The 11,157-nt window shown below is 41.0% G+C and overlaps 1 long non-coding RNA gene across 8 annotated transcripts in view; it reads right to left on the bottom strand.

Annotated features, from left to right (window-relative positions):
- LOC308068176 overlaps positions 1-10,935 on the bottom strand; it is a 45,054-nt gene extending 34,119 nt beyond the window's left edge. For 5 of the 8 annotated variants that reach the window (XR_013929884.1, XR_013929885.1, XR_013929886.1 and 2 more), the window contains exons 1-5: positions 6,540-10,935; positions 5,481-5,592; positions 3,433-4,949; positions 1,042-3,345; positions 518-642 (exon numbers count right to left, since the gene is read on the bottom strand). This is a non-coding gene — a long non-coding RNA (uncharacterized lncRNA). The remainder of the gene's footprint in view (positions 1-517; positions 643-1,041; positions 3,346-3,432; positions 4,950-5,480; positions 5,593-6,539) is intronic. The other 3 variants (XR_013929881.1, XR_013929883.1, XR_013929882.1) reach the window with 3 other exon arrangements.
- Positions 10,936-11,157: the final 222 nt, after the last annotated feature.

The raw sequence follows: 11,157 nt of genomic DNA on the forward strand, positions 1-11,157 counted from the left end.
TTCTACAAGACTGTTCAGACTCGTAGTTCAAACTTTTCAGAATTCTTCCAAGCTGTCCTGAAATCTCTTTTTTAATTTAAGCTGTTTACACCATAATTTCTCAGACTGAAATAACTTATTTTTGTTAAAACATTCCTTCCATCGCTCTCTTAAGAACCTTTTGTGTCTCTGTGCTTTATCACAGGAATTTCACATTTGGCCCAGAGTTTCTTTTGGTGCGGGTTTGTATCTTTTGCCTTCACAACTGTCCACAAAGTTCTCACACGTTCAAACAACCAGGACCACTAGCAGTCATCTACAAGTCAAATAGACTAACTAAGATACCAAAAGATGTAACTCCCAGGAAAAGAAAAACACCAGAATAATCTGAATGATTTCTAAGCACATAGAAACTAATAAGGAGATGAGTACTTGTCAACATGAATTCCTCATGAAGAAAACAAGCTGACTCAACCTAATTTCACTCTCCGATGGATGAGACTTTGTGGATAAGGAAGAAGCAGCAGATATTACATACCTCAATGTCACTGAGGCTCCTGACATTGTCCCACAAGAGATTCATGAGTGCAAGAATGCCCTGGCTGAAGTCATGACACAAATCTGGTTGGAATCTGCACTCTGAGAGTAGTTTCCAATGGTTCACTGAAATGTAAAGGACAAATTGAATGGTTACTCAGCTGTTCATAAGTTCCATTCAATATTTTATTGATAGCCTGGATGAGGGAATGGACTGTGTGTTTATTAAATCTGCCAAGATTAAATCTGTGAAGAGTGGCTACAAATACATGGGGGATAGCAGTATTAAAAACTTTTGACAACTTGGACAAGTTGTCTACAAATATAGGAGTCATCTCAATTGTAAAAATGTAATGTTTTAACTTAGGCAGCAGTAAAGTGCACAAATACAGAACAGACATCAGCTGGGTAGAAAGCAGTCTGGAAAAAAAAATATCTGAAGGTTCTGATAGATCACAAGCTGAACAAAGGTTATTGTCCTAAGCAAGAGAAAACACTACACAGATATATTAACAGAAGAATTACTTGCAAGACATCTTGCAGGTCCTTTCACAGTACTCAGTATTAGTAACGCCTCAGTGCAGAGGCACATCCAGTCTTGGGTACTGCTCCTCAAGAAAGGCTGACAGGCTAAGCAACAAGAATAACAATAATGGTTAGAGATCTGGAAAACATGACCTGAATCAAAAGACTGAGAACAGGAGGTGCTTAAAGAGAGAAGACCATGGAGAGATACGGTAACAGTCCTGACAGAATCAGGATCGGTGCAGTAATCGTCCTGTAGCAAATAAGAGTCTACCACAAAATGGAAAAGAAACAACAGTTCTGCACATGCCAAGAATGTCATAAGCAGATTCAATTCTATTGTGGAAGGAGATGGACAAAGTGATCAGATGATATTTCTTCCAGCTTCACTTTTCAGTGATTCTGTGCTCAGCTCATGCTGATTAGCGTTTGTCTGTACTCAATTTATCCTGATGTACCCCAGTGACTTCACACAGTAATTGCTCATGCACATTTACATCATTTCTGCATTAACATCATCATTAAGGTTAGTGTTTTACGTTCATCTTACCATCTTAAGACTATCTGTCTTACAAATACCTTATCAAAATGCTATTTGCCAAACCAGCTTGACTCACAACTCATTAATCAAAAGCCATTTTAATAATTAGTCCTCAAATAGTAATTCAATAAAATCTTTTTATCTTGATTTTCCTTTCTAACCAGTGCAATGGGCAAAAGGGTTTGCAATAATTTGGCACCACTACCCTCAGACTCAAAGAGCCTAGATTACAGCTGCTGGTGCCAGTCTCCCATTCCACTGCCACAATTTTAGAAACCACTATAATTTTAGAAAAAACTGCATACATCTTGAGCCTTTCAGTTCCAGATTCTTATAGAAGACACCAGATCACTGCTGCTGTCATCAGCATCCAGTCCAATTCCTGGCACAAAAGCAAGACCAGCACTACCCATGCCCATTTTAATATCTGAAGAGATGTACTCAAAATCTTCCCCAGATTACCCATTTCATTGATTATACATCCTATACTAATGACATATTTCTAATGTCTCTGGTTATGACGTATTTCTAATGTCACTGCACGTTCAGCCTGTTATTTCCAGCCATCTCCTCAGTGAACATGGAAAACAGTTTAAGATGCAGTGGCCAGGCAGGGCAGCTGAATAACATGATCACTTCTTAGTCACAACTACTTCTCAGGGTGCCAAGCAAAAGCAGCGGTGCCTTATCAAATAACCATAATCAATTACCAATATCAATCAGAGCCAGCTATAGCTCAGCTCCCCACAGGACCCATCAAATTAATGGTTGTACTGTAGCACTGCTGGAAGAAGGACAAAGATCCTTGTTAAGTTGTGCAGTTACAAGATTTACGAAAATACAGCTCAATTTCAGTGGCATACAATCAGTTAAATCAACATTATATAAAACCAGAAATAATACAAGCCACAGACCTTGTTACCTCTGTATACCCTTACACCACTGTTAAATTGAGTAGATATGTCAGAGTGGAAACCCAAAAGATTCCAAATTTATCATCTTAATTCTTTACATTTCTTCTCAAGAGTTCACAGTGCTGTCATTTTCTCTTCCATTCTGATTACCTCCTTTGTAACGTATTGGCTTTCTTACTTTTACTGAATAATTCCTGGTCTATTATATCTATAATTATACTAATAATTAAGCATGCCTTTTCATCAGCTAGCAGCTAATTACTTCTGTTCCTACCCAGCTTGCTCAGAAAACAGTCAATTCATCTGTATCCATATCACTCTCACTGTTGCTAAGCAGTCAATGCTAGTCAGCAGTTGCACTGTAACCAGTGTTGTTTGGTTCACCCTGGCTTTAAACGCACTTCGCAGTAGCTGAGTGGTGATGCTTTTCAACCCCAGAGCAAATGTTTTTCACTGGTAAGCAAGCTTTAGTGGCACGCTGAAGCACAGCACCTGCTTGGCAAGGACTGCTTATCCCCACCGGTTTCAGAGCAGCTTTGGAGCTGTCTGTAACTGGAGAGACCCAAAAAGAATCAGCTACCATACCAGCCTCTATCAGCCGCAGACTTAGTCCTTTTTTGGTGAGACCTTATCCAAGATTTTGTTATATGCAAACTGAAGTCATGAGGTAGTCTAAGCTGTTGATTCTCTAGCATTATCACAGTGAGGAACTACTTGCATTCATACACTGTCCTTCCAGACTTCTTGGTATACTGGATCAGTCCTGTGTCCACCTATGTGAGAACCGGACCCTGTCAACATGACACTGCTGTCTCACTCTGGTTCCCACCAGCACAGCGGAGATGGGCTCTGCCCAAAAACACTCAAGCTAGTTAGTATCAAACTTTAGTGATGTGGCAACAAATCAGCCCAGATTGCTCTTTTTTTCCCAATTACCTGTCATTTTGTCTGTTGTAGCTTGGAGAGAGAAACTGATGTTCCAGGACAAAAGCTTCCACCACCTCCAGCTATGGCAAGCCACTTCCTTCCCTGTTTCTCAGTTAATGACATTAGTGAAATTAACATTAGTGAAATTTTAATGGCTGATATTTCCAGGCTTCCTAGAGACTGGGTTAGGCCAAAACCCTTAATCCTTTTATCTGATTCATGACTGTATACTCCGAAATGAAGAAATGTTGGCAAATGCAGTGGTTGTGCTTGATTCCAAAGAAAGGGAATTTAAAAACGAGGAAATTTGTTAAAAAAACGCTCAGAGTGCCAGCCAGAAGGTAAAATGTTTTCAGATGGCAGGTAGACTATTTTAGGATTCTATATTGGAGGCTCAAAGCAAATGCATATAACCTGTCAAAAAAGACTTGAGAGAAAAACAAAAAGCTAGCATCATAAAATAGCAGGATCAGGGAGGCTGTTGGAAGTTAAAAGGTATCCTGCAAAAAGCTGAAGTTGTGTCTGAAAAAGGAAAACTAAAAAGAACATAAATTCTGGCAGACTAAATGTAAAAGCACAATAACATAGACTGAAAAAAGAGTTTAGAAGCAGTTTGCTAAAGAAATAAAAAAAAAATGTAATAAATCCTTCTTGAACACATCAAGAGCAAGAAGCTTGCAAGAGCCAGTGAGCTATACAGGTATGAAAGAAGCACTCAAAAAAGATAATGCCATTGCAAAAAATCCCAAGCTCTTTTTTTAAAAATCTCTGTTCACCTGGAGAATCTCAGAGCAACTCTGAAACCAGTATCTTGCTTATAAGGCATTCACAGAAAGCTTGTCTTGAATTTATAGTTGTTAAACATAGATTACAAACCGGACAAAATGAGTAACAACATACCATTGGGCACTGATGATATTCATACAAGATTTTTACAGAATATTAAGTATGAATCATCTGAGCTAATACCCTTAGTATGTAACCTTTTGTTGAAAATTGCTGCGATTACCAAAGGACTGAAAGGTAACTAGTAAAAAATCAGTTTTTAAAAATAAATCCACTTGGTGATTCAAGAACCCACAAATCACTAAGTCCAGTGTCCATACTGGCCATATTGGCTGAAGCTCTAGTAAAGAACAGAATTAGTGAATGCATGAATAAAAATAACACATTAAAAAAAAAGTAAACATGACTTATGTAAAAGAAATCTGAGCCTCCTAAATCTGCTGGAATTCTTTGAAGGAGTCAAAAGCATGTAAATAACAGAGATCTAGCTGAGAAATTTTTCCTGTACTTCCAACTCACCCCAAGCTTCCAGAAACTTCAGACATTGAAGGTCCCATCAAAGGCTCTTAAATGAACTAAACAGACAGTGACTAGAGGTAGGGACCTCACAGAGTTACATAATAGTTTAATATTGGAAAAAGAAGATTAGACTAAAGGATGAGTTTTCACAGTAGAAGATGATCATCAGTGGAGTCCCACGGGGATTAAAGTCCATGGTGTTCAATGTGTTCAGAAATTATCTGGAAGTGAAACAGTGAAGGTTTCTGGTAAAAACTAGATTAATTAGGATAATATTTACTACAAAAACTTAAAGATCTCATGGCACTGAGAAAGCCTTATGATAAAGCAGAAGATAAATTTCAGCCCTGACAACTATGATCTGGATATCCACAAAAAGCAATGCTAACTTCACACACAGAGTGATAGGCTCTGAACTAGTTTACACAATTTAGGAAACACATCTTGATGTTATAATAGCTAGTTCTATGAACATATCACCTCATTGCTCAAGAGTAGTCAAAAAAAGAAAATCAAAATTTCAGAATTCTTAGGAAAGAAAAGTATGACATCACCACTGTATAAATTCATGGAGCATCTGCTTCTGCAATACCAAGTACACTCACCTAAAAAAAAAAAAAAAAAAAAAAAAGAAATTGTAACAGGAAAAAGAAAAGATACATGGCAGAATGACAAACACAGTAAGTACAAAACTGCTTCCATGTGAGAAACAAAGTTAGCATGCAGAAGTTGAATAGGAAGTGATCACTTGCCATTTGACTTTCCCAATTGTACTGAGCAGGCCAGATGCCAGAAAGGGGAGGTGGACATCATACAAGAGCTCTGTCGCACGCCTTTTTGTTCAGCTGCTGAAGCCTTCATATTCTGTCAGACAAGAACGTCAAGGGATGTGTGAGAGTTGTGACAGCTGGGTTTCATACAGAATCCCAGCATATCTTCAGGAAAAAAATGTAAGAGGAAAAAGGAGGAACAACAACGGCTGTACTTGCAGTATTTTTTGTGCCATTACTTCTAAATCATCATGCATTAGAGGTCTCCACTTCCCAGCCCATCTGCCCCCACCCCCTACAATTTCAGATTTAAAATAAATTAAAAACCACTTAGGCAGCATTTACTAATATCTGGCTATGGCGATCTAGCCATGTTGCTTGCCAGCCTCTATGGTGATGCATTTTAACACAGCTCCTCTCACATTTTTACATTTCTCTCATTTTTCAAACTCCTTTGAGCATTGTGGGTTCAGGTTGTTAACTCAGCTCCTTCAAGGACAGCTCTACTTTTCATTCAGTTGTGCAGTGGCTAGTACCAATTGGTCCCATACCTGATATCAGCCTTGAACTACTAATGAGTTATTAATAATATGCAAGCAATCATTTTAATTGCAACCGGGTGTCTAGAATTTAGGACCCGTACAAAGAGTTCCTTCTATCTAAAATATTATTGTCCCATTGTACATTTTGGAGTTTAGTTCTCATTAAAAGTAATAGAGGGAAATAGTCTGTAGCAAACTGAATGTGTTTGTTTTCACAGTTCACCTCCTGCTCCTCTGCACTAAAACACACGCTCACTCAGTGACAAGACCACAGCTGTTGCCATCTTTTACTTACCTGCTGAGTGCAATATTTAGCTTGAGGGACACTGAAGTTTTCTGTTTGTTAGTTATCAGGTCAATAACTCTCACCCTATCACTTCAGTTTCCATTCTGTTGATAAAACCTGTCAGCCTTCCTTGAGTGGTTCCTGGCCCTCAGAAGAAATCACATTAAATTGGCACAACCAACTAAATCTGTAAGGGATGTGCTCCTGACTTACCAAAGGGAAAGGGGGAGGGCTTGGATTTCTCTCCCTCTTCCTTCTTGCACGGTTCTAATGTCCAAGTGCTTACAGCTCTGTTGAAATCTTCCCTAGGGATTCAGCAGTTCAAGTCAGCTCGGGTCTTTGAGTATGGCCCAGAGGAGATGTCTGTGAAGACAAAATTGATATGTTTAAGTGCAAGAGACAATAATCATTTCTTCAAGTAGAAGCTAAAAATACCCAGAAGAAAGTGGAATTCATAATGGAGATTTTAAAGATCTGTGACATACCAGAGTCTGCACAAGGGTTTTAATGAGAGAGAAGCCAATTTAATTGGTCAGTGCAAGCAGATGCTTTACTGGGTGAGTGGGCTACAACGTCTCACATTCCCGTTTAATGCCAGGAGCATCACCGCTGTGCTCAACATGGCTGCGACAAGCCCATGTCAGAGGAGCGCACTGTCAGAATCGGGAAGAACCTTTATAATCAACATCTCCGGGTTGTCAGATCACAGAGCCGAGCTGCAAGGAGAAAGCACTAAAAAGAGGCCGCAAAAGCTGACGAAGGAACGCTTCTAAAGGTAATTGCATGACTGACCATCTCCTGTTGTCGTTTGTTTCATTGAAGCTAAAACAGCCCGTTAAATTTTAAAGTCTGTTAATGCTGCATTAACAGGGAGTTGCTGAGTACCAGGATTAAAATCTGCAGGCCTCCCCTGTGAAAACCCTTCTGGAGTGTATGTCACCATTCATAGGAAACCCAGAAATAACTTCCGTGGACCGTTCAATTATAGGCAATCACCACACAGCGCTCCCTCTACTTGTGGCATGGCTCATCAATCAGGTTTTCTGTCACCATGTCTCTTCTCATAGCAGTCACCAGAAGGCTCTGAGTTCCCTCCGAATTCATGTGACATTTACTGTCAGGGGCTGTCAACACCAAGAGATTTTTCCCAGGGCCTCAGAGTTCATCACAAAGCAACAAGATATATCCTCAAAACCTGCTCCCAGTTCCGGCTCTGGATTACAATGACTGACTGAGGGGCTTTGCAGCAGTCCGGGAAGAGTAAAGTGGCAGCATGAGCTGCAGCTTATGCCCAAATACCTTCTTTTTTCTTATTCTGTTAGAAAAATACAACTGTATTAAGAGAGGTTTTCAGCCTATGACTAATTAAGACTTCCTCAAAAATGCCCCTTGTAAACTTTTAAGGGAAAAATGAGATTTTTTACTCTGAAATTTAGCCTTCCCATCTTTAGCATTGATCTTGCATTCTATGTCTGTTTAACAATACAGTGACCCAGTGAAAAAATTTATAAAACTTAATAAATTGCAGTTGGCAGTATTGACAGACTGTGTACATGCACATTTGGTTTTGTATGAACACATTATAAGAAATCTAATAAAGTAAAACAAACACATTTTCTTTGTCTGTGAGCTGTGAAACTAGATCATCTGTAATTACAATGTTGCAAGTACACTTGGTCAAAGTCCTGTGGTGGGTTTTCTTAGCCATAAATTTCTGGCTTTAGAAAAACCTACTGTGTATCAAAGCTTACATGTTCCACTAAAGTTACTTTGCTCAAGACTGAAAAAGAAAAATGCAGGTGAAAACATGTTTCTAGAATACCACTATGAGACAAGAAGAAACAGCTCCAGCACCCAAGGAATTAAGTTCCAGTGGCAAATGTGTCTCAGAGAAATAATCAAGAACTTGGAGATATGTTGATTTTGTCTGGACTTCAAGGGGGGCTGGAATTAATGAGTGGTTAAACCAGTGAAAAAAAGAGTGCTTTCAAATTGTAAGGTTTTGGAAAGACTTCAGAATGTATATAACCTCCTGGAACTTCAATATTTGTTTTTAACTTGCTTTCTACAACCAGTCTGGTTTGCTCTTTTCATCAAAATAAATATATTTTTCTTAAGGAGCACAGCATTTATTTCCCTGAGGAGCAAAGTATTTATTTTTCTAAAATTGTTGTGTGATAACACAGTTTTCTCAGCCCCTTCTTGTACACGCTGTGTGCTAGCCCACTGATCACCATCATCTGAGCCCAACAATCCAAGCAATTTTCCACCCAATATATAGTCCATTTACCCAATCACCTCACCAGTTTGGTAAGATGATACTATGAGAGACCATGTCAAAGGCCTTGCTAAAGTCAAGGCAAACACCACCCACTTCTCTCTCCTTGTTCCCTGAGCCAGTCTCATCACAGAAAGCAATCTGGTTGGTTCAGCATGATTGCCCTTCTCAAATCCATGCTGGCTGTTCCCAATCATCTTCCTGTCCTTCACACGCTTCAAGTTTCCAGAAGAAGGTGTGCCATCATCTTCCAGAGACCCAGGCTAAATAGAGTGTGTCAGAGTTGCCCAGTCCTTCTTCCTATCCTTCTTGAACAAGCATATGATGTTTGCCCTTTTTCAGTCACCAGAACTCTCTCCTGATTACTGTGGCCTTTCAAAGTGGCCTTGCAATAACATTGGCCACTTCCCCGAGCACCCTTGGATGCATAGAACAGAATCCCACCATCAACAGTCAGAAAAGACATAGCAAGACACTCCACACCTGCAGCATTTCCTCATGGCTTATCACCTCTTTCTTCTCAGTATCCTCTCCACCCTCTGGCTGCAAGGAATGCAAACTAGCTGAGCTGGAAAGACACAAGCAGTAGCCCTCGCACAGAACGCTCTGTCCTGCCTGCACAGCCTGAGTCATTTCTCTACAACATTTACTCCTTCAGCCACGTTACTCCACGACAGCCTACGTCTCTGCTCTTTGCTATCTCAGCTTTGTCTTGCTCTAATCAGTCCCCTTCCTCATCACTCAGAATCCCCCCCTCATCTCATCTTCATTCAGCTATTTTCCTTCTCCAGAGTAAAAGACACAAAAGCACAGCAACTCGCAATGGACACTGTTCAACTCCTGTGGCATCCCCACGATATGAATCAAAACAGATTAGCTCTGCAATAGACTTGCCAGTTGCAAAAAAGACAGTATCACACACCAAATGGCTGGGGACTTGAAAGCAAAATAGGACTAACAGCATTAAAAGTACAGTCATTAGCTGAGAAGATCTTGGATGAACCAAAACCAACAAATGCAGTTTAAGTTTTTGGAGCATTAATTACTGATACCAACTTCATGAGTGAGAAAATTAAGGTAAGATTATACAGTGAAGATGCTGGTATTTCTATTTTGCATGTAATTTTCATCCCCAAACAAACTGTAGTAGCTTAGCAAATACCAGTCTACTAACGTGAGACAATTACAGACACATTTACTAAAACAGACAACTAAATGACTTTGTAATTAAGGTATTAAGCCAAATCTGGGGTGAAAAGGATAAAGGATTTGTGTCCCATGAGACAATAAAAAAAAAAAAAAAAAAAAAAGCAGCTAAGGAAAACCAAAAGAAATTTCGTAGTTTAAAGCTAGCGTTTAGGCTGATGAAAGGGAGCGATTACATATCTCCTAGAAAGCCACACTTGAAACTAAACTTGCAGCCAGCCAAGCATAAAACACAGATATACTGAACAAGAACTACAAGTTCATAACTGGAATTACCAGTAAGGAGAACACTATATTCTGGAAAGAGAAACAAACTGCCAGATTGACCAAGAATTTCTGTGCCTATGGAACAAAGAAATAAACAAGGCAGTACACTGTTGAGCTGGAACGAATGCAGGGGTGGCAATATTCATACTTCTGAGGGAAACCACTAATGTAAGGAGAACATAAAGCGTATTTTTCTCTCACACTGGCTTGCCACACTCTCGGTTGGGAACTCTGCCATCTCCTGTTGCAACACCGTTGAAATAAACACACAGACACACAGCAGATGGAAGCCAAGGCAGGCCTCTGTGAGCACTGTCAGTCACAGATCAGGCTGACTGCCGACAAAAGGTGAATGCAGGTTCATACACGGCCCAAACCGCAACCACATCTTAATGCATTTTTTAACACATTTCCATTCACAAATATTTTGCATTTATACATATTTCCCAGATATAATTAATCACATCACTGATTACAGGCAGATTAACTGACTGAGTTTCTGATCACACCTGAAATTGTTTTCTTGTTCTAAGAAAAGTATTTTGCAGTGCACAGTTTCTCCCCAATTCGACTGCAGCACGCCCAAAGGCCCATCTACCCTGCAGGCACGCTGGCGCAGGCCAAGGCACCCTTTATTGGGTTTATTAGGCAATCTCAGGCTCACTCCCCGCAACTAACTTGGGCCCTACAGGCCAAGTCCTCACCCCCGGGACCCCTCGACCCCTCACACAAACCGCGGCCCTGCAGCACACCCGGCCGGCCCCCCGTGCTCTCTGAGGGAGATTCACCTCCCCGAGCTACAAGGGATCCTCAGAGATCCTCCCCAGGACACCCAGACCTACAAGTGACTCCGCGGGCCGTCACGGAACAGCCCTGGCACTACAAGGGACCCCGACCCACAAGGGGACACCGGGGCCTACACAGGCCCCTCCAGGCCTGGGCCAGCCCCAGCCCCAGCCCCAGCCCCAGCCCCACGGCGCGGCCCAGGTCCAGCGCCCGCCGCGCCGTTCCCGCGCTCCGCCGGAGGGCGGGCCGCCCGCCGCTCTAGCTCCTCTCTGTGGTATGGCGGCGCTCTAGCCC

This window comes from Falco punctatus (assembly GCF_963210335.1).
Source record: "Falco punctatus genome assembly, chromosome: 8".
Taxonomy (NCBI): Eukaryota; Metazoa; Chordata; class Aves; order Falconiformes; family Falconidae; genus Falco; species Falco punctatus.